We start from the raw sequence: 23,132 nt of genomic DNA, 5'->3' as shown, positions 1-23,132 counted from the left end.
ATATCTTTTCCTGGGATGCAGCCCCTTCTTATTCAAATTTATAAAATTTGCCTCAGAATTTTCCACATTCCTCTAATTCTTCTGCCCTCAGATCTTAGTTCTATTTTCAGTCAAATGTGTGTCAAGCTCAGTCCTGAACAAAAACCTCCTGATCATCACACTCCATACTGAAGGCTGTGAATTCAATGACAAATGTAACACATAAGCTATCGCCTTCCATTTAGCCTACATTCCAGCCATATTCACAGGCTGTTATTATTAATTACCGATGGCAATTTGATATGCCTGTGAGATAGATATAGTCTAGCTCTGTCTCCACTCTTTTAACCCAATTATCGACAAAAATGTATAGTGTGTTTTTAAAATCTGCCTTGTTCAGAGGGTGAGAAATCCTACAGTCAGCCATGTAAGGGTATATCTACATCCTCCTTCTTCCACCTTGGACCCCAGGCAGGAACAAACTTCAGTTGACAAGGCTAGAAGTCAAAGTGAAACATCCAGCTGGAGGACAGAAGAAGGTGAAGATCCTGCCTACCAGGTAGCTGGGGAGAATGATGGAGTTTTATTTTCAATTAAATTTTAAAAAGTTAGTTGAGACATGAGACAAGATGCTGGATAGAACTGGGAGCAGTACTTATCCTAGAAAAAGACCATAATACTTAATTTTGCCTGTAGCTAGCAGTTTTCAACTATCTGTGTTTTAGGCCAGGTGACTTTGGTTGTAGTAGCTATAGGGGACTTTTTACATAATCTCTGCAGGCTGCGGAAGCACCTTTTCATCAGATGTGACAATCAAAAATACCTCTAGACAGACCCAAATGTACCTTGGAGGGCGGCAAAATTGTCTCTGCTTGAGAACTATTACCTAAACTTATTGGGTCATTAATATGGCACACTTAAACTCTCCTTTTGTGGTGGTAGAAGTTTCATCAGCACACTGAGGAAACAGCTTTTATCTGGCTTGGGCGTTGCATTGAACTGCAGTGGTATATGAGTAGGAATAGTTAACACCACAGGTAATACTACAGCCCTGGGAAGAATGATGGAGTATTAGTAGAGTAGTCACAATTGTAAATAATTATAAAGGTTCCAGGTCTTAGTTCCTGTGGGGGAGGCTAAAGAACACAGTGTTCTTGGGGGAGATTTCCTTCTCAAGTCCACCTTGGTAATTGCACAGAACAACTGATCTAAGTTTTTCCATGATACCAAAGATGCTATTCTCCATTTCTTTTCTCACCTCAAACCCTGCAATTCCCATGACAGGATGTCAAAATATGTAGGACCAGGCAACGTATCTGCTATTACAGAGCTCATAAGCATGACTAGAAAGTACTTTGCAAATTAGCACACACACACACACACACACACGCACACACATACTACAAATGTTACATTATGAAAATAATTATGTAGTGAGTTATATCTTTTTGGAACCCCTTAGGTATTCCAGAGATAGTATTCTTAATTAGAGAGATATATATGTATATTATATTGTTTTCAATACCACCATCTGGCTCCACATGTGAGGAATGTCTGTAAGGTGTATTGGATTGTAAGGGAAATGGAAATAGGTTTCTAAATGTTTCATCTTCTTTCCTTCTTATACATCATAGTAGCATCATGGGTGGGATCACACAGTTTTTAGCAGAGGCAAACTCTCAAAAGGTGCCTGTAATCATGGCTTTCCTGAGTGTCAACTTCCATTTCCTGAAGTCATAAATAATCTTCAGACGAGTAAGACTGCAAGGTCTTTGCCACCATTGCTCTGCTCACTTTGTTCTAGAGGGAGTTATGAAGACGTTAAAGTCAGTGGAAGACTGTAATATATGACATACTTTTTATTAACCAAATAACTTGAAAGAAAGCGCTATAAATACAAAATAAAAATGTAAGAGACGCCTGGCTATGAAGACAGGTCCATCACAGGGCCCTGCAAACAGCAGTAAAAGCCTTTGAATATTGTGGTTTACAAATCTGATTTTAACAGCCAAACTTATAAAACAGTTTATGCTTTTCTGTTGTCAAGGGAGAAGAACTTGCCAAATTGTTCATTTTAAGTAAATACAACATAAGCAATTAAGGAAAGCAAAGTTTAAACACATGCCTGTGATAATCAGGACAGCTCGCTTCTGATCTCTCTACTGATCCCACAGAACAGTGTTCCTTTCATTTTCCCACAGCACCCAATGACCCCACACATACTTTTAGAAACTTGTAATCACACAGTGCAAATAAAAGGACACTTTACTGGAAAATACACAGTGTGGTACAATAATCCATCATTTATGAAAAATAGAATTCAGCCTTTTCTTTTTCCTCAGAGATTTAACTACTTTTTGAGGGTGAAACTTCCTGCAGCTTGAAGATTTATGTTAAGCCAACGAGCCGTTTTTTTCCATTCCCATTTAAACATTTTATTTGAAAATGAAAAGAGCTGAAAGAGATATGGTCTGAATTCTAAAGCAGTTAATCTGACTTACAGAGGAGAACAGGAACTTCTCTTAATTCTATGCATTGTCACCTCCATGTAAGTTAGCTTGGTTCTACGAGCTTTCTGAGGTTTCTGGAAATAGCGAATGTTTCCTTTATGTTTTCCGCTTATTTTTCCACTGATGGTGATATTTTCTTTGAAGCAAAATGGAATATTTTTCAAAGATCGAGAATCTTAAAAAAAAAGTGTGCAATTTAAGTGTCAGCATACAGAGGTAAATGGCACTCCCTTTAGACATGATTCCTAACCAGTTGAGAGATTTAATTGGTGCACAGGCAGATAGGGACTAGGATCCTATCTGCGCTTTGGTAGGATAGGATAGCGGGCTTTCTCAGATGATCTTCAGTTCCTAGCATTATACGTGACAGTAAACATCAGCTCAGCACAAGTCTTAGACTCAGGCCAGCCACTGGGGAGTTCACTGGTACCTCTTGTGCATTTTTTTCCCACAGTAGTAATGGAGGGAAGGGCCACACAGTGTGGATGGTCATCTACCACCATTCTATTAAGGGTATGGGAACCACAAAAGAAAACCCCAAATCTTCCAGAATCTAACAGTTTGGATAATATAATCCAGGATCGTGTATCTGCCAGAACTTTGCTTGCTTGGGACTTATTTTGAAATATTTCCTTTTCCTGCCAAACTGCTGTTCTCGCAGTATTCCCATGTCACAATTACATGTTTTCATTGTTATTTTTTTATATTTGGAAATTCTAGGAGAGCTAAGGCTTCAGAAATGTCACTAAAAGAGAGAGGAGGTACTCCCCCCTCAGAAATAAAGCATTGAGTAGCTTTCAGGGTCTATTTCTTTTCATTTTACTAATGAAATTTTGTGTGAGTCAACCTCAGATGTAGCTAAAGAGTCCTGATAACAGCCAGGAGTACCCAGCACTTCAGTTTCTTTTTAGGAGTACCCAGGGCAAAGCTGGCAGGAATGGCCAGTGCAATCAGTTTAGCACCCCATGGTGTCCACAGCAGGAGACCCAGAAAGAAATGTCAAAATAAGGTCAAGCCAGGCCCTTTATTCTCAGAGGTTCTGGGGTACTTCCCAAGCAATCCCAAGGGCTGTCCTGACAAGTTTGCTGTTGTCTCAATTCAGGTTTTCCAACACAACTTTCTGGTATTTTGTGTTATTCTGTATTGATACTTTCTTAACACTGTCTTACCCAAAACTGGTGGAAAAGAAAAGGAACCTTCATTAAGTTTCTTGTCAGTGTTTGTATGGTTCTTCCCAGGGCATACGCACTTGGGCTAAGGATGGGATTGGAATGGACGTGCTTCCCAGCATTTCCCTCTCCAGCAGGGAGCTTGTAGGGTTTAAATGTTACTGAATGGGACAAAAGAGAAGGGTTTAGGCTTAATATACTGTTGGTCATTTAATATCTCCTTTTTCCATATGCTCAATATAAATAGAAGCCATAATTTCAGCCCCCAGTATACAGTCTGAGAAACTAAGTTATTGAAACTTTAAGTGGCTCACTCAAAGTACAAATCATGATTAAATCTGGAAATAATTAGAAGAGTTAATGCAGGGAATTTTAACAGCAGTACTTTGTTTTAACCACTTAATTCCCACTTAGACATTGTAAAAATACAAAACAGACAATTTGATTCATACTAGAAGGGTTTGCATACATCATATATTCAGTGGTCCATATTTATGCTCTGTACCCTTTTATGGAGATGTAAGAATTCATATAGTGAAACTGTTTACTTTTCAAATAAATTTTCTAGCTAAATAGTTGAGTCTGAACCCCATTTTTATAATCTCAATGTTATTAAAGAGATGGGGACTACTATAACTCAACCATATGTAAATTCTATGGGTACTTTCCCCAGTAATATGTGTATACATGTCTTTCCCCTCTAATGAGTTCATCGTCTGCGAATTACTCACTGTTGCAATATGCAACCTTTCTTTCATGACAGATTTATCAAGTTTTCTTTTATGATCTAGAGTTCAAAAAGATCTTCGCACCACTGTTAGAATTTATAGTTTGTATCCAGAAGAACAAAAGGGAAGAAGAGAAAATAGATCTCAGTAGCCTCCACCTAATGGATATGTAGAGAAACAAAATGTGATTGTTTCCTAAAATAGGATCATTAACAGGGTAAGCTGGGGTCAACTCATTAAAATGTCTTCTATGGACTAGGTATTTTATCTTGGCTCCTCATGAATTGACAGTGCTGGTAAACTCTTCTGAAAGTCACTCACAACTTTGATAAATTTGTTAATAAAATAAGTGGCTCCTGAGCTAAAGCAGTAGCTGATTTTAAAATTTCAGTTATGAGAGACATAGGTAGCACAGGTCATTGATCAAGGCAAAAGGTACTGTGCAGTAGAAACTTGTTTTCTATGAGCAAAGGTGGTATATTAAAAGCAGGAATGGGTACCTCCATGACAGAAAACAGGCACAGTCATATTAAACAAAAAGAACCTGACAGAGAATACGAACATCAGTCTCCAAAGAGAGAGCACTCTGGACCATGGAGTTGTAAGCATGGTAGTTAACAGCATACCAGAATTATAGAATATTCCCGTCTTGACTTTCTATGAGAAGATAAGCAGTGTTTCAGAATAAAATAAAATTTGTGTTGAAAGTTCTTAATTATTTCAAGGTTAATTTGACACAAACCCTGGACTCCACACTACTGAACTAGGGGGGTGGTATTTAACACTCTCTCAGTGTGTACACTCACATGAGTCCTGGCAGAAGACACTGTGAGCATACATTAGATTTCAGACTCCTGCAAATGTGCAGGGATGAGTTGTAGCAGGTATGGAGCACCATGAGAGGACTGTGCAGTCTTCCTTTACCTCTCAGAATTCCTGGCCTTGTAAATGCTACAACATATCTTTAGAAAATAATATGCTATCCCTATCCTGTATCTATAAATTTTCAAACATGACATTTGAGCCAGAACAGAAGCTGATAAACACCACTACCACTGACACCAACAGTACCACCATCACCAACAGTAACACCACCACCACCAACAACAATATCACCACCAACAACAACAATACCACTACCACCATCATCAACAACAAAAATACCACCACTACCACCCCCACCACCCCACCAGCACTACCACCAACAGTACCACTACCACCACCAACAACAACAACAATACCAAAACTAACAACAATAACAACAAAAACAACAATACCCTACAACCACCAACAGTATCAACAACAACAATACCACCACTACAATTGCCACCACTAACAACAATACCACCACCATCACCACCAATAACAACAACTAATACCACCACCAAAATTACCAAGAACAACAACAATACCACCACCACCACCTCCACCACTACCAACACCACCAACCACTAATACCACCACTACCACTACTATCTCTATCACCACTACCACCACCACCACCACCAACAACAACATCATCATCATCACCACACACCACCTCCATTACCACCACTACCACTACCATCATGCTCATATATGAAGAGTGTGGAGTGAGAAATGTCTTAAAAAACAAAATAATCATTAGTTAGAAGAAACACTTTAAGTATGTATTTCAATTATAAAAAATTATGGGGCTAATGAGTAGACTTTGTGGGTAAGAGGTTTACCATGAAAACATTAAAAGCATTAGAATTTGAGTTTGAATGTCAAGCACCACAAGATCCACCATGGAGGGCCTCACCCTCCGTGGAGATTGGAGTAGAAATTGGGTGGGGGACTGGGGACCCTGGTGGGTAGGGGGGAGGGAAGGAGAAGTAGCTGAGATTGATACGTGAAACAAGCTTGTTTCTAATTTAAATTAAAAAAAGGAAGAGCGAAAAAATAAAACAAACAAACAAAAAACCCCAAAAAACTAGCCATTATTTCCCATGTTGAAAAAAATGCAATTTTATTTCCTAACAGCAAATGAAACTGTCAGGAAACTTTAGGTGTAATAAAGTTGGGTGGCTAAACCAACATGTTAGATTTAAAATAAAAATTAAAGGAATTAAAAGTAAAAAAATAAGCTGTACCTGGTAGGATATTTCTATAACCCTGGTACTGGGTGTCAGGGGAGATGGGTGGATTCTTGAAATGTATTCATCATCTAGTCTAAGCCAACTGCTGAGCATGAGGTTAAGTGAAAGACTTCACCTTAAAACACGAAAATATAAGAGAGAGAGTGTCATAGACATGTACACACACACACACACACATTAACAATTACCAAAAGCACACCTGTAAGAGAATAAAAGAACATGTATAACACATATAGATAAGCATATGATCTAAATTAGAAGTAGAAATGATATGAATATAGATGTAGTTACAGATACAGGTATAGGCAGAATACCTGTAAGTGTTACAATAGATAGAGATGTATATGGAGATATAATTAATAGATACAGATTTAGGTCTATATAGATGTAGATTTGTAATAGATATAAAGAAATTACTGAGTCAACTAAATCAGTCAGTTTCAATTTTGGTTAGCCATTCTGTTATCCTAATATATTTTTAATAATGATCAATGTGTTTGGAGTGCTTTGTTTACATTAAGGGATTTTCTAAGCAAGGCATGTCTTATTTAATCACTATAACCTTTCAGTGTGGTAGGTTTTATCCTGTTAATTGCCCTTCTTCATATTAAGAATCTGAAGTTCTGGGATCATGTAACAGGTGGGCAACAGAGCCATAAGACAGGGTTGTGTGAGTGACTCAAAAACCATTGTCTTGCCTTTCCATTTCCCAGCATGTTATTCAATGTCTAATGATATAAAAATGTCTATCTGTCTTGCATTTCTTCAGTACTTCCAATATAATATTTTAAACCCTCTACAGGAGCTGCAGAGACTGGAGCATGGTGGTGTGTATTATTGCAGGCCTGAGACAGAGGGGAGTGGACTGCCTCAGATGAGGTGAGTAAATCTAGGGACAGCAAAGAAGCTGAAGGATGACCCGTCTTGGAACTGCCAATCTTACACACTGAAGAAGGCATCCAGTGGGGTGAGCACTCGGAAAATGGAAGCTGTATGCTGCAACAAGACTGCACACTCATGAGAGAATCACTTAACCGTTCTCCAAGTGCCTGTGTGTGAAGCCAGACAAGACAGTATCAAAGGGGAGCTGTAGATGACGTCTTGAACTCCCGTAAAACAAAAGTAGCTAGCAATCCATTCCAGCTTCTCAGTTGTCATGGATGGTTTTCCGGAATCCTTATGAATAGTATTAGGGAACACATCCACCTTTGTAAGCTCTCCACTCTTCTCTAACTCTTGTCCGAACAGCTTATTTTTCTCTAGGCCCAGCCACAGAGACCAGTGACTTATATAGTTCATAGTTGCTTTGCAGGATGAGTATTTGACTTCAGTAACAATATTAAAGGAGATAGCACATAGAATTATTGACATAGTTTCCACCCAATTTTTTAATGTTCTTCCTTAATACAACGACAAGTTGTGGCCCTTTCTCATTCCCATTCTTTCCCTATCTTATGAATACTATAATATTTCAATGTGTCACTTAACATGGCATCTTATTAAAACTACGCAAGAGATTTTGTGTGTGTGTGTGTGTGTGTCTATGTCTTTATTTGTTAAATGAGCTAATGACATCCATACCAAAGACTGCTGTGCAAGGAAAATGCCTTCATATAGGCAAAGTACATAGCAGAATGACAAATGTATGCTAAGCATTCAGTCTATGCTACAAATTGTTGTTACTCTTAAGGTTGTGGGAAAGTGTCCTATACAGCTATGACTGTACCCATAATTAGCAATAAGCAGACCAGTTGTAAAAACTCTCACTCCTGGCCTTGCAGCACAGCATCTACGATTTTCAACCTTTACTGAGCTTTACTATCTATCTGCTATCAACAGAGCTTACGCTTGGCTGCTGCATGTTTATGCACACATTTATTTATATATGTGCACATGTATACATATGTACATAAGTGTTTGTACATATGCATTTAAATGAACTGTTCCTCACCTCTCAATTAAAGAAAAACCTTGACTGTAATTCCCAGAGTTACCTGTGATTAATATCAGCCAGGTAGACTGTGTTTCAAGACTTCGAGCATGTGTTAAAATGATTGGGTTTTGAAACACTATCTGTTAAAGACTTTCTGAACTGTGACAGTGGATATTGACAGTGCTTGTCAGACTAAACCACTATTGATTGGCTCACATCATGTGTATAGCAAAACCAATTTCTTTCAAGTGCTTCTTTCTAACCAAAATACATTATTGCAGCCTTCCTCTCTGTTTATTATAACACCCAAGCTCATAGTACGTAGCACATCCAGCGAAAGGGTTTCACGACAAGCGAGGCAGCAGACACAGCACAGGGAAGTGAAGGATCTTAGCAATCCAAATACTCATGCGCTGCGAGTTGCTATTCGTTTGGAAAATATTGATTCCTTGCAGTCTTTGTTTTCATTTTACAGTCCTCGTGAATAGGGAACAATCATGGACCGACAGTGCTTTGCTGTTATTTACTGCCCTGTGGCTCTCATGGTTTCTACTACTGAAAGAAACTATTTCAAGTATTGTGTATATGTTAAAGTTGTGGGAAAGAAACTGTTTATGTTTGGGTCAGTACTCCCATGCTGAGAAACACGCATAACCATAAACACTCAAGAGTGCGTTTGCATAGTACACACACACACACACACACACACTCAGGGGGATGTCTCCCTTCCCAAGCTTCCCAAGCTTTAGGATATTTGCTACATTTTGCTGTGAATTTGAATTTGCATTGTGTCTTTTCTCCCAGGAGAGAATACTTCTTGTGGAAAAATTACTGTTCTGCAGCAAACAAAAACAAAAACAAAAAAAAACCAAAAAACAAAAAACAAAAACAGTCCCTGTGAAATGGGAAGAATTTCATCTTTTTTTTTTTACTAGAGAATATAACCATTAAACAAAATTCCCCAAATAACCTATTCACAAGTCAAGTCCGATGACACTGTATCTTCCTGAAGTATGAGAAGTGACCCTAACTCAAAGAACTTTAGGTCCTAGTTTTACCAGGTAAGCAATGCCTGGGGAAAACCAAGCCAGTCATTCCTAATGGAGTAATTCTCAGAGCACTTCCGAAATTGCATCCCTGTATGACTTACTCTGAAGATGAAAACAACACTGACTTTCACTAACTGCAAACACTTTTATCTGCATTGCTACTGCAGCTTTCTCCTAGCCTAAACGTACATAGAAATTTCAAGAAAACACACACACGTACCCCTAGAAGACCAAAAATTCTAGTCTAAAATTCACCATCTTTCAAAGTCCCTTCTTGGAAAGGGTTCTGGTTCAGCTGCGTATTGGATTGAGATGATTCTTTGTATCTTCTTACAGCTCCAGACCATGTTGTAGGGCAGTGGCTGCTCTGCCCTGCCTCCTTCACCCTTCTTGGTGGCCTTCTCACCCCCACATTCCCGAGTGCTGAGATGGCGCCTGGCCCGAGCTTGCACTCTTGGCTGGCTCTCCACGCCTTGCTCTGGCCTGTGCAATGGCTGGGAGCGTGGCAAACCTCCCTTGTCTGCTTGGAGATATCAGGGATCTGAAAATGTCAGGCCAGACACGGTCTTTCAGAAAGTAGTGTTTTGGGGACAGAACCCTCTATTATTCGAAGAATTATTTTGACATAAGCTTCAAGCTATTTGCTCCAAAATGTGCGTGCAAAGCACTGCTGCCCACCCCCACAGGAAGTGTATTGAAAATGCGAAGGGTGCGCCGAGCATATCTGAGGACACAGTGTGTAGTCTACGGCTAAGTGATCAGGGATAGCGGCGTGGTTTGTCCTCACAAATGCTGACAGACAGCTGCAGTTTGCAGCTGGCAGGGAGCTTATGCTCGCTAAACAAAGATCTAACTGGAGCCGGGTGAATACTTGGCTGTAGTGCAGTGATCATAATTCATAACATACATTTCTAAAGGAGAATTCAAATCCTAAGAAAAAGCTCAGAAAGACCCCTGTCATTTTGTCGCTTGCTGTGGTCCGGATGTAGGTTGCTTGTTGGCTATTTTGAAACCCCTCAGGGTCCTGTACAGAGACCTCGGTTACCAGGCCTGTCATAAGCCAATCTGTTTTCTGCTTCCCTACAAATCTTTCAGCTTCCCCAAACCAAAGCGTTATCTCAAATAGTTTACTCGTTTTCCAAAATGAGTCAATTGCAACAAAATTTCTAGTCCTCCCTCCCTCCCTCCCTCCCTCCCTCCCTCCCTCCCTCCCTTTCTTTCTTTCTTGAAAACATCAGAAACCTCTGGGGTCTTTTGGGGGGGGGGGCGGGCACAGTTAAGGTCATCATCTTAGAAACATGAAATGTTAAATCTTGGAGAAAAAAAAAAAGACTTTAGAGAACAAAGTGTAAGTGTCCCCAGATTTTGAGATGAGGAAAGACACTCAATTGTGAAGTCACTTGCCCAAGGCAACATAGGAAGAAACGGAGCAATGCTAGAATCCAAGCCTCTTAAACATCATTTCTGGTTTCTTTGTCAGCGCCTCCTTCTGCCTCTTTAATCCCAGATTGACTTTATTAGAAAAACTGTTCTTAACTCCAGAGGACTGTTCTAGGGCGGTTGTTCTGCTACTAGAGGCGCCCACTGCTGGCCCAGTGCTTCCAGTGACGAGGACTTCAGTCCAAATGCAGTAATTCCAATCAATTGTTTTATTCTATGTCTTCACAATTGGAGAGTTTTGAATATAATATGGAAATATAGTTAAATTTGCATGCATAATTATGCATAATAATATAAAAAATACATGCCCAAGGGGAGAAATTACAGTAGCCTTCCTTTGACACGCAACAATGCTAAGTGTTTGGCTGTGATTCTTCTCTCCAACTTTTGGTAACCTGAAATCTGCAATAGATTATTCTTATTATTTGGGGTTTTTCAGCCTTCCCTTTCCCTGGGGGACAGAGAGCTGTGTTGCCGAATGCCAGGACACCCCTCCAGATGCAGATGTCACTGAGAAGTGCTGTGCTGGATATCCTTTCCATGTGTTTCTGCCTAAGCTGGGAGGGAATAGAGAGGATTGAGCTACGGATGGGAAAATGTGCTGTGCCAAGTTCCAACCCCTCTGAAATTGCAGCATTTGGACTTGAACAGGCTGCGATCTTGAGCCTATGCTAGCTTGTTCACTCTTGACACAATGAAACTTATGGTCTTGAGAAAAAAAAGCTGACTTGGGGTTTTAAGGCCTCAACAAGCTTCTTGAGACATTAAGTACCTCTTACATAAAGTAGCAGTGATGGTTTAAGACTGGAGGAATTGGAAATGTACGGATTGAATGACCTTTAAAATACACATAGGTTTAAAACCGAAAGAAAAATGCACTTAGCAAGAAAGTATTTTGACTTATTTCTAAAATATGGTTGGAAACATTAAGCAAACTCAAAATGAGGCTGCACCACATTCTCATTTTGACTTAAAGATCGTCTTTAAATAACGCAACAGATGTAGTCATCAGCATTGATTCCAAACACACATTACGAATGGGGAGAAAGACAGGGTGAGACTTAGACAATAATAAGAACTACTGTTATTGTTAGCCCTTAACCCTTGAAACTATCAAAGTAAAAGCAGGAGGGCAAGAGATATATTCTAGCAGGGTCTGACTCCCACCATAATTCTGTGAATCATTAAGAAACATCCACCAGGAAGTATTTACCCAAATAACCAACAGAAAACAAGTTTAGCTGTTTATACTCTATGGCACAGAGGAAAAAATAAAAAGCTGCCTGTGTGAAAAGCCGTTCCATCTACACAAATAGGTGCTGGCCCACAAAATAGCTCCAAGGAAAGCAGAGGAGACAGGGTCAGGAATTGTGGGTGGCCCTTGCAAAGGAAAATTGCAAGTTAATTGCTGTATAGCCAGGAAATAGTCAACGGAGGACTGTTCCAGGTCACCTGGTAGTTTGGCAGAAGTGTTTCTTTTGCCAGTTTTGTGACCATGTAAAAAGAACTGCCATTGGAATACAGTTAATGCAGATGGCGAAGAGTTTTCTCATGTGGCAGTTGGAAGTTTAATGGTTCTCCCACATTCCCATCAAGCTTGAGCCATAATTCGTGGTTAATAAAAATGTGTTTGATAACTGATCAGTATCTGGACTTTATGAGTAGAAGGAGCATCCAGCCCGTTGTGATGAAATTTGACCTGGAATTCTATATCTGCCCCCACGACAATGCATGACTCATCAGCCTAATGGGGAGAAAGAGAACTTGATGCTGTGTTGCAATGACTGGATATGCTGTCACTCATGATCACATTGCTTTGTATGGTACACAGGAGGAGAACAATTTCTTAACCCTGTTCCTTCCTTATATGTCATCGTCACCATTATTAACATACAGTTTCCACAGAAGCTATATCATAAGACTTAAGTAGAACTGGCCCTTAGGGTTTGAGGTTGATAACTAAATATCATCATGTCAAAGTTTTTAAATCAAAAGTGTAATTAAAAAAAAACTCAGATTCATGGTTGGAAGCTTGGAGAAAGAGAGGGGGAAAAAGAGGAAAGGAGAGGAGGACATGGGGGGAGGCAGGAAGGTTGGGTCAAGGAGCCACCATAGGTTTGAGAAAGATCTGGCTCTAAGGAGATTTTCAGACATCTACAAGGATGACACCAACTGGCAAACTAACCAATAGTGAAGAGCTACCTTAAATGCCCTCCCTCCATAATGAGATTGATGACTACCTTTTACGCCATCCTAGAGCCTTCATCCAATGGCTGATGGAAGCAGAGGCAGACACTCACAATAATCACTGAACTGAACTCCTGGAAACCAGTTGCAGAGAGGGAGGAGTGATGAGCAAAAGAGTCAAGATCTGGCTGATGAAAACCACAGAGGTAGCAGACTGGAACAAGGGGGGAGCCCTTGGTCCCCAGATTGGTGACTGAGAGGCCAGCATGGGACTGACCCAGATCCCCTGAATGTGGGTGTCAGTGAGGAGGCCTTGACAATCTGTGGGGCCTTAGATTGTAGATCAGTATTTATCACTGGCATGCAAATGAACTTTGGGAACCCATTCCACATGAAGGGATGCTCTCTCAGCCTGGACACATAGGGGAGGGCCTAGACCCTGTCCAGGATAATATAACAGACTTTGAAGATTCCCTATGGAGCCTCAACTTCCCTGGGGAGCAGAGGTGTAATGGGTTGGGGGATTAGGAGTGGTTGGAGGATGGGGGAGGAGGGGAGGGTGAGGCAGCTGCGATTGATATGTCAAGTAAGCTTGTTTGTAATTTAAATAAAATAAAAAATGGAAAAAAGAAACTCAGAGGCAGTACACAGAAATTAAATTAAGCATATCACTAATAATGATTAGCAAAGGTCAATGTCTATACTGTGTAAAGAGAGCTCCAGGCATTGTTTTTGAGATGTAACACATCTTTAATACTTTATATACCTAAATCTCTAACAGAGAAACAAGATGAGAATTTATTGCAGCTTTGGCAGAGAATTACTGTGTTGCTGAAGTGACTGCACTGGGTGAATGTATGGTATGCATTAGTAATTCTATTACTACTTTTCTGCTAATAATTTTGAGTACATACAATATTTTAAAGTTTGCACTTTACAACAAATCTTGTGTCTATCCAGTTAGAAATGGCAGGCTATCTCTTCCGATACATATGGCAGCAATGTTACATTACATAGTGATACTCGGTATTGACATTATATTCAAGGTACGTCCATGTCCTATAGTTGCCTTCGGGCACAAAACCATGTATGTCTCAGTCATGGCAACTAAAATATAGTTTACATATTAAAATGTTTGTGGAAGATTCTTAACACTAGATTTAGAACTGGAATTTGGAATTCCAGGGGCAATATATTCAGTAGTGCACATCTGTAATACTAGCAAGTTTCCAGCAAAGGGAGAGGCAGAGCAGGAGAATTACTAGAAGTTTCTGAGACAGACATCCTGGAATAAGCAGTGGTGAATAATAAGAGACCTTGCCTCAAAGGCAAGGTTGAAAGAAAGAACTGACACCAAAGGTTATTCTTTGACATCCACACTAGCTCTATAGTTTGAATGTGCCACAATCACATACATGTAAGCACACATAGACATATGAACGCACACGCGCGTGTGCACACACACACAATCACATCACATACATTAAAAAGGAAATTGGGCCTAGAGAAATGTGTCGGTGGTCCAGAGAGAGGGCTACTGTTGTAGAGGACTAGAGGTTGGTTTCCAGCACACTAGTCGAGTGGCTTACAACCACCTGCAGCTAAGCCCTCGAGGGTCCATCTTATAGCTTCTACATGCATTCTCACATATGTGTGTATGTAAACACACTCATTTAATTATAATGAAATAAAATAAATCCTTAAAACATAAAAACAAATATAAAGTTGACTTTAGCCTTAAGAATGTTCCTTAATTCCTGATGAAATGGAGAGGAGCATGAGTTCTGGGGTTCTGTGGAGCAGGACTGTGGGTAGATTGGGGGATGATGCGCTGTGAATGGGAAGAAGTCCCATTTGCTTTCCACCAGCTCCAAACAGAAGCATACTCATCACCTTCAAGTTTGATTAGTTCTAACCAGCAGACAAACAGGAGCTTCTTCAATTCTATTTCTGCACCCTTCGATAGAATTGGTCAGTTGCACTAACAGTCAGAACTTACTTCTCCTGTAAGCACACTGGCTCTCCTGCTCTTTCCTGAGCTATCCCGCCTGAAGCCTCTGTGCCTGCTACTCACTAGAACCACATCCTCCTTCCTTAGACACTCACAGAGCCAGGGTTCTCACTCCCTCCAGGCCTGACCCAAGCATCATTTCTCACAGGCTCCCTCTTTACTTAAAACTAGGACTTTCCCTCACACTGGCTGCATGGTGTTGCTTCCCCTTCTTTTATTTTTCAGTGTTAAAACAATTGAGTTAATATGTTCTGTACTTACTAATATATTTTTTCTCCAATGCTACAATGTTAGTGACACCAATAGATAAATTTGTCCATTTTCTCTTGTTGATTTCTGCATTACTGGGGATCTAGATCAAGGCCTTGTGTAAGATAAGAAGGTTCTCCACAATGACACTTTAATTTTTAGAGGTTATTATTTCAGGGCTACAAAAGATTTGGGCAAATGAGTGGACAGTACACGTATACTTAATGAATTAGAAAATATTCTGGATTCCATTTTCTAAAACCATAAAACCTCTCATTTCCTTTTAAAATATTTTAACATTTAGAGATAAAATTATATTCTAAGAAAAAGACTTTACTTGATAGTTCATAAAGAACGAAGATAGTGATTAATAATTATCATTAAGTGACAGTGTGAGTTTTTATCCACAATATGTCTGAGAAAAAAAAAGCAAATTCTGACTCTCAAAACCTTTTCTTCAAACCTTGAACATTTAGAAATAGTTGTGACACTCTTCCTTATTTGCATATTCATGGATATGAATACAAAATCATTTTATCTTTTTCTTATTTATAGAATAATAGAATTCAGTTTTCAAAACTCTCATTAAATATCTGAAAGATACTTACACCTACAAAGATATATTAAAATCATTCCTGATAGATTTATTGACAGGAAGTTGAAAAGAAGATTGAGGTTAGAAACATTAAAGATAGTCTTTTTTATAACTAATGTTTACAAGCACTAAAAATATAATGGCTCTACATGGAATTCTATGCATAATGAAAGGGTTAAAGAAGGGGCAAGAAGGAAGAGGGAAGGCAAGAAAGAGAGAAACTAATTCTTAGAGAGATCAGCTCAGTTTGTGGCAGAGGTTACAGAATCCCCAAAACAACAGTGGCCATGGGAAATACAGTGTGAACCACATATATAATCAAGAATGTCCCAATAGCCACATTAAAAAGTAAAAAAGAAAACAGTTGTAATTAGTTTTAAGATTATATTTTTTAACTTGTTCTATTTCCTTCTATAATAAATTTCAAATCTTTGAAACATTTCATATTCTTTTTCTTGTACTAAATTTTTAAAGTCAGGCACATATGTTTTACCTACATTACACTTCAGTTTACATTGATTTATATAGCAAGTGTCCAAAAGTCACATGATGGTGGTGGCACCCTGTCCAATAGTATAGTCTAAAGATGGGCTATGGTAGTTAACCGTCTTTTCAGTTTGATTGAATTTGGAATTGCCAAGCAACCACCTCTGTGTCTGTGTGTGAGAGTGTTTTGAGTGTTTTGAGTGTTTTAACCAAAGAAAGAAAACTCACTCTGAATGTAGGCGATACCACCCCAAGGGCTGGAGTCATAGGTTGGATGAAAAGGGAAAAAATGAGCAGGTAAACAACTGCCATCATTTATCTCTCTCTACTTTCTGACCATACATGCAATATGACCAGCTGTGTCCTGCTCCTGCCTCTGTGCCTTACTGCCATGATTGACTGGATGCCTTTTTAAACCAGGAGCCAAGGCAAACCTTCCTTTCTTAAGTTGCTTTTATGAGACATCTTGTCACAGTAATGAGAAAAAATAACACACAGTTTCTGGGTGTCATGTCATAAAAAGAACTGGCTCCGGGAGCTATGGGGGAGTTCTACAGCAGAACAGGAAGCCTGACTCAGCTCAGAGGCTGACTTACAACTCCAGGAGAAGCTACTGTCTTTAATTCTACTTGTATGTCCAGTCAGTACAGCAAATCTAACAAGCTGCACTCTAGTTTTCTGCAATCACTAGGTTTTTTTGGATTAATATATTTACTCCTCAATGTTGACCTCCAGTAACGTGCCATCATTAAACGTTTATACATGCTAGTTACCTGGTATGGAGATTCATTTTAATTGGCAACTGGATAGAATGCATAATTATCTGGGAATAGAGTCTCAATGAGGGGTTATCTAAATCAGGTTGGCCTGTGGGTATGTCTATAGGGGAATTTTCTCAGTTACGTTAATTGATGTGGGAAGACCCAGACTAAAAGTGGGTGACAGCACTCTCAAGGTTTAGATTAAGGACAGTCTAGAAAATGAGTATGTGAGTAGGTACACATTTATTTCCAACACATTCTACAGTGGAAGTGACTAGCTACTTCAGGATCCTGCTGGCTTGACTTCCCTGCAATGATGGACTGTAACCAAACATGTAAGTCAAGCAAGCCCTTTCTCCCCCAGGTTGTTTTTTAATACTGAGTGTTTTATCCAGCAACAGAAATGCATCCAGGACAACCTCTACAACTGTATTTATATCCAACTCTGAAATACCCCTGAGAAAGCAAATGGGAAAACTAAATATTTCTAAGGATTCTGGCATTTGCAATTTATAATGTGAGCTTTCTGTACCCAGAACACTTTATTATGTCAAGATGATGGTGCTTATCCCACCACCATTGCTATTAAACAACAGTTCATTTATGAGGACCCACAGCAAAGTGACAACATTAATGTCTATAAAGTGTGTTCAGACTGTTAGTTGATAATAGAAAAGAAACAGTGTGGGTCCTGTTTGGTTTACTGTGTATTCCCCAAGTCATAACTTTATTCGGGGAAACAAGCTGAGACACACACCCAGACACAGTGGATATGTTTCATTGGATTAATTTGGGGTCTGACTTAACTTTTAAATGCTTTTATATTTAGCTGACTTGTCTACAGAATGAGTTGGTTAGACTATTGAGTTGGCCTGTATGCCATTCTCCCAGGATGATACCAATTCAGTTTTACCCAATACATTTCTAAAGTCAAAAGAATGTACAGTTCTTGAGTGCACGCACACACACACACACACGGGTCATGTGCACATGTGTGACATTCACACACAAAGGAGCCCATAACAGGCAGGTATAAGAAGAAATAAACCCTTCCCTCCCAAAAAAAAAAAGAAAGAAAGAAAGTAGCAACACCTATTTCTCAGAGGTTTGTGACACTGTGGGACCAGTTGTCAAAACCAAATCTAAGCTTTTGTTTACACAAATTTTCAGTTTTAGCTGTTTACACAAATTATTGCTTTTATAAAAAATGATAAGCAAAGACCATTTAAAATATTAATGTTTGCATTTCTAAAGGAAAGTAATTAACATACATTACCACTCTAATTTTAACAAGAATATTCTTAAATAGAATGAATAAGACAGAAATGCTGGTAGTGGGACTAAAAAGAAAAAAACGTGTTCATATTCCCTTTGAAATGTTCAGAGTGTATATAATTAAAATGTAAGCTATGAAGTAGTTGACATGATGAAGTAATGCATAAGTAGCCAAGACTACACAAGGCAAATTGAATATTTCCTTCAATCTCAATTTCCAGTTTTAGGAAGAAAAGATCCGATCAGCATGTACTTGGATAACAACAAACAAACCCAAACCATCCTTAAAAAACAGGTATTTGCAATGACAAACTAGGACTTTAATGAAAAAGACAGATAAACTGAGCTCATATCTATGCAATATAAGAAGGAAACAATGGTTATATACAGTGCAAATAATTTTGCTGTAATATGACAACATAATGACTTAAGTGCTGAATATTGTCATTATGGTTCTGATCCTAATGTACATGAGCAATAAAGACTCAGTGCAACTATTGTATAATTCATACTTTTGTATGGAAATCTTGTTCTTCTTTTAAAATAGTTGCATCTATAAGATCTGTGAGCCTGTAAGATATGTACATCTAATTTAATTATAATGTCTGTGTTGTCTGTAATGCATAAGTCCCCTCAAGGAGGTTTCTGACCTGACCTGTGTTAAAGAAGGACAAAGTTCGAAATACCAAGGTTTATTTCATCCAACTTTCAATCTGGTGAGAATCACTAGTTTGTGATATTATTGTGCCAACAATACTCTAGCAGTTATATCAACAGACAATCACATTACTTTTGTGATCTGATGCATTTTAACTTTCTGGAAAAAAATAAACACTTGAAAGTTGGACAAGTATTTAAAATATTCACCACATATATAGTTAGAAGTTAACATTTTCTTCCACTCATTTTAGACACTGCATAGAGTCATCACACCAACTACGGTAACAAAGAAACCACACAGGGCAACTGAAAAAAATGGACTGACTTTATCATAGGTTTTCAGATACCTTGTCCCCAGATCTGAACTTTGTTAGATATTTTCCCTGTGTTCTGTTATACCACGAAGAAAAACAATGTTGATGAACAAAGCAAGAGTAGGTATTTTCAGACAGTTGAGCTGTGCACTACTTAGCCCTTTAAAAAGAGTATCTGAGAAACATGAAAAATTAGAAGTGCTAGTATCCTTCCCTTTCCCTGTTAATCCTTGTAAGGGAGAAGCTGTGCCCAATTCTTAGAGTAAAAGGAAAACCATATCAATTTTAGTCATTTTTGTATTTCAAATAAACTCAGGATGAGAAGTACATTTTGCCATTACTAATTCTGGAAATGCAGCAACTGTAACAGTTGCTTCATCTACCTGCTAAACTGGTCTTTACTCAAAATATGGTCTTGTAGGGTGGCATCAACCATCTGGCACTGGAGAGTGTGAATATGACAAAGAAACTTCTTGGATATGTGAAAGAGTTAGGACAGACAAGTCCCTTTGGGGTATCTGCAGGATGAAATTACTTTGCAAATGTGAACACAGAAGAGAAGATGGAATAGTTGTACCTGAGTACGCATGACGTATGTGTATCTGGCCAGGATGCAAGGACTTGAAGAGTTAAAGTGGAAGACTCAGCCTGTCGTGCAGAATGCTCAAAACGCAAAGCATGCATGAATGCCCAAATAAATACGCTGGATTTATACAACCAGCTCCTTTTCTTTGTAAGCAGGAATTGAAACACACACACACACACACACACACACACACACACACACACACACACACACACAAGAACACACGCACAAACAACCCAAGCTGTCTTTTCCATGAATTTTGGGAAATTGCATACTTTTGAGTAAAAGAAAAAAAACAAAAAACTTGGCTTGGTCTTCACATTAAAAAAAAAAAAAAGGAGATGGAAAGAATAAGATTGTGCCCATAAAAGCCAATTGTTTCCAAACCACATTGTATTGTTTGGCCCAAATAATTTACCCTCCTATATGGAAGAAGGGAACTGTAACAGACTGAAAGCACAATAGCCAATCAAAATAAAATTTCTGTTCTAAAATACCTTCCTAGTGTGTGAGGATTTGATGCGCCCCAGCTTCACCCCTACCCACATTCTCCCACTAGTGACACAAATGCAAGCTTGGAATAAAAGGTATTAAATTAAGATCTTTTTTCCCACATTAAATGATCACTCTTAATGGACCTAGTTTATTGTCTCACAAACTCTGGAATCTGGTAGGTTTTTGAAACAGACCTGAAGTTCTTAGTCCAGAAGGGACCTGGGCTTTTCACTTTCTTTGTGAGCTTTGGGCTTACAGAACTGTCAGACCTACATACAGGTGGAGGATTAAAGCAAATTACGACTATCACCACCGTTAATATAAGGAAGAGTGGTCTTCTGTTCATCCTTGTGGATTGTCACAGCAAAAGAGGCATTAAAATTTTTATAATTGTGTCCCTTGACAAGCATTTAAAAGACAGCTTTATTTTTGTATGTGTATGGACTAGCAAGAAGGCTCAATGGGTAAAGATGCATGCCACCTAGCCTAAGGACCTGAGTTCAATGCTCAGAATCCACATGGAGGAAGGAGAGAACCATAGCAGCTGTCATGCTGTGAGACCACACATACGAATATTACATGGGCAGTACTGTCACTGGTTTGTATATGTGCCACTTAAAAACCAAGAGCCCAGCAATTATCACCTAAATTTACCTTATTACCCCAAGTTCTGTTTTAATACGGTTTGATTGTCTTAGTAAATGTGACAGTGTTTAGTCCACATTGGGAAGGAGAGCCCCCTGCAGACAGCAAGGTAAAAAAGACCAACCATCTCTTTGCTCCACTTTTCTTGCCTCTTTCTCCTTGCCCCTCTCAGCTTGGATATTTTGTTTAGTTTTCAGTAAAGTGTATTTTAAAACCAGCTTGGGAAACTACAAACAAGCAAACAACAACAAAAGAATGAAAGACAGCCGAGGAGACTAGGAAGAAAATACAAATCAGGAAAGGGAAATAGCAATAGGTAGCAGGCAGGGGCATCAAGGACAGGGAGGCAGAAGGCACTCACTTGCAAATTAAGGGTCCAATGTATATAACCAAAAGAAGAATTTCAAGAGAATATTTTTAAATGGTAAAATAAAAGCCTGTTGTGATGCACATTTTATTATGAAAAAAAGGCTATCATAATTTGAAGCAATTTTTCAAAAAAAAAAAAGCTTGGCATTGATATAGGAATCTAAAGAATAAATGTCGGGTTTGGTACCCTGACTCTCTGTGAGGAGACACAAAGGCACATTATGAAGTGCAGTATAATAGCAAGCTCTGGATATGTCATCATCCTGCAACACAAACGTTTTGAGATGTTTTGACTATCAGCAAAGTAAAGAGGCAGAACTATGCTTGGTGACATCATTTCCACTGGAACAGAACTTGTCTTGACTAGAAATTGTCATAGAAATTTGTCATTTATATGTAGAAATATAAATAACTTGTCTGGCAAGGGTAAGCATACTTTCTACAAGATGACATCAATATACTGAGTTGATTTATTTATTTATGTGTGCTTTTTGAGGCACTGTTTGCCATGTTCACAAAATTTCCTTCTAGGTTGATGCTATTGACTGTTATCAATCCTTAATGCTGTTTGTTCCTCTTGCTCACATTTAGTTAGCCACATTCTATAGCATCATTGTATTTCACTCTGCTCTTTATTTCAATCAAATTGTATCACCTGAATTACTACTAAAATAAATTATATTGAGTAAATAAATCATCATTGACCTTGATTCTCTTAAATATGGACTTCATGAATTAGGTAGCTTGGTCTCTGCTGGCAAGACCAAACAGAGGTTTTTTCCAGGAAAATAGCCCACTTTTCCAAACCCCTGGAATTTCTAGTTAGGCTGATCTTCTCTGTCATAAGCCCTGCCCCTCAATAAAAACTACATGCACAGCTTCAATTAAAGTACAATCAAATTTACAGTCATTAAATCACTTGTAGGCCACTTTTTAATCATGTTTTTAATAGGGTGGGGCATGGTTAAAATTTGCTATTGGAGATGTCTTCAAGACGAGGAGAATGAAGTCCATGAATGTCTGATTGGTTTGCTGTGGAGGACTGATCTCAGCCTCAGCTCGACCACTTGGCAGCTGTCTGACACTAGGCAAATGGCTGTGCTGTGATGGCTTTTTAATGTGTTATCCTAGGTAGGCTAAACTACAGACCCCGGTCATTCTATCACGCTCTAATGTAGGTGATGCTGTGAAGGGACTGTGAGCAGCAATAAAAGTCTCAAATCGTCTGCCTTTAAATTAATCAGCAGGGATTATGATATGGTCAGCCAGATGAGTTCTCTGAGGACGTAGAAGTTCTCTGGGTTCAGAGATTCTTCCAGCAATTCCTGCCTGCTAAGTCCAGACTGTTGCTGACCTTCAGCTGTGTCTATGGGGTTCCTGCTTGCTGCCCATCATCCCTTGCTGAATACTCCAGATGTAATTAGTGAGCCTGAACAGCTGTGTAAATCAATCCCTTTTGATGTCATCCATCAATCTGTCAATCCATCTCCCCACCTCTCCATCCATCTGCCTCAGTTAAAGTTTCTATTATTGTGATAAAATTCAATGACCAGAAACAACTTGAGGGGAAA

The 23,132-nt window shown here is 39.0% G+C and overlaps 1 protein-coding gene across 1 annotated transcript in view; it reads right to left on the bottom strand.

Annotated features, from left to right (window-relative positions):
- Positions 1-23,132, bottom strand: part of Arhgap15 (Rho GTPase activating protein 15) — a 591,993-nt gene that overhangs the window by 248,294 nt on the left and 320,567 nt on the right. The window lies entirely within an intron of this gene.

Source organism: Mesocricetus auratus, unplaced genomic scaffold (genome assembly GCF_017639785.1).
Source record: "Mesocricetus auratus isolate SY011 unplaced genomic scaffold, BCM_Maur_2.0 Super-Scaffold_100004, whole genome shotgun sequence".
Taxonomy (NCBI): Eukaryota; Metazoa; Chordata; class Mammalia; order Rodentia; family Cricetidae; genus Mesocricetus; species Mesocricetus auratus.
This window is presented reverse-complemented; position numbering and strand designations above follow the sequence as displayed.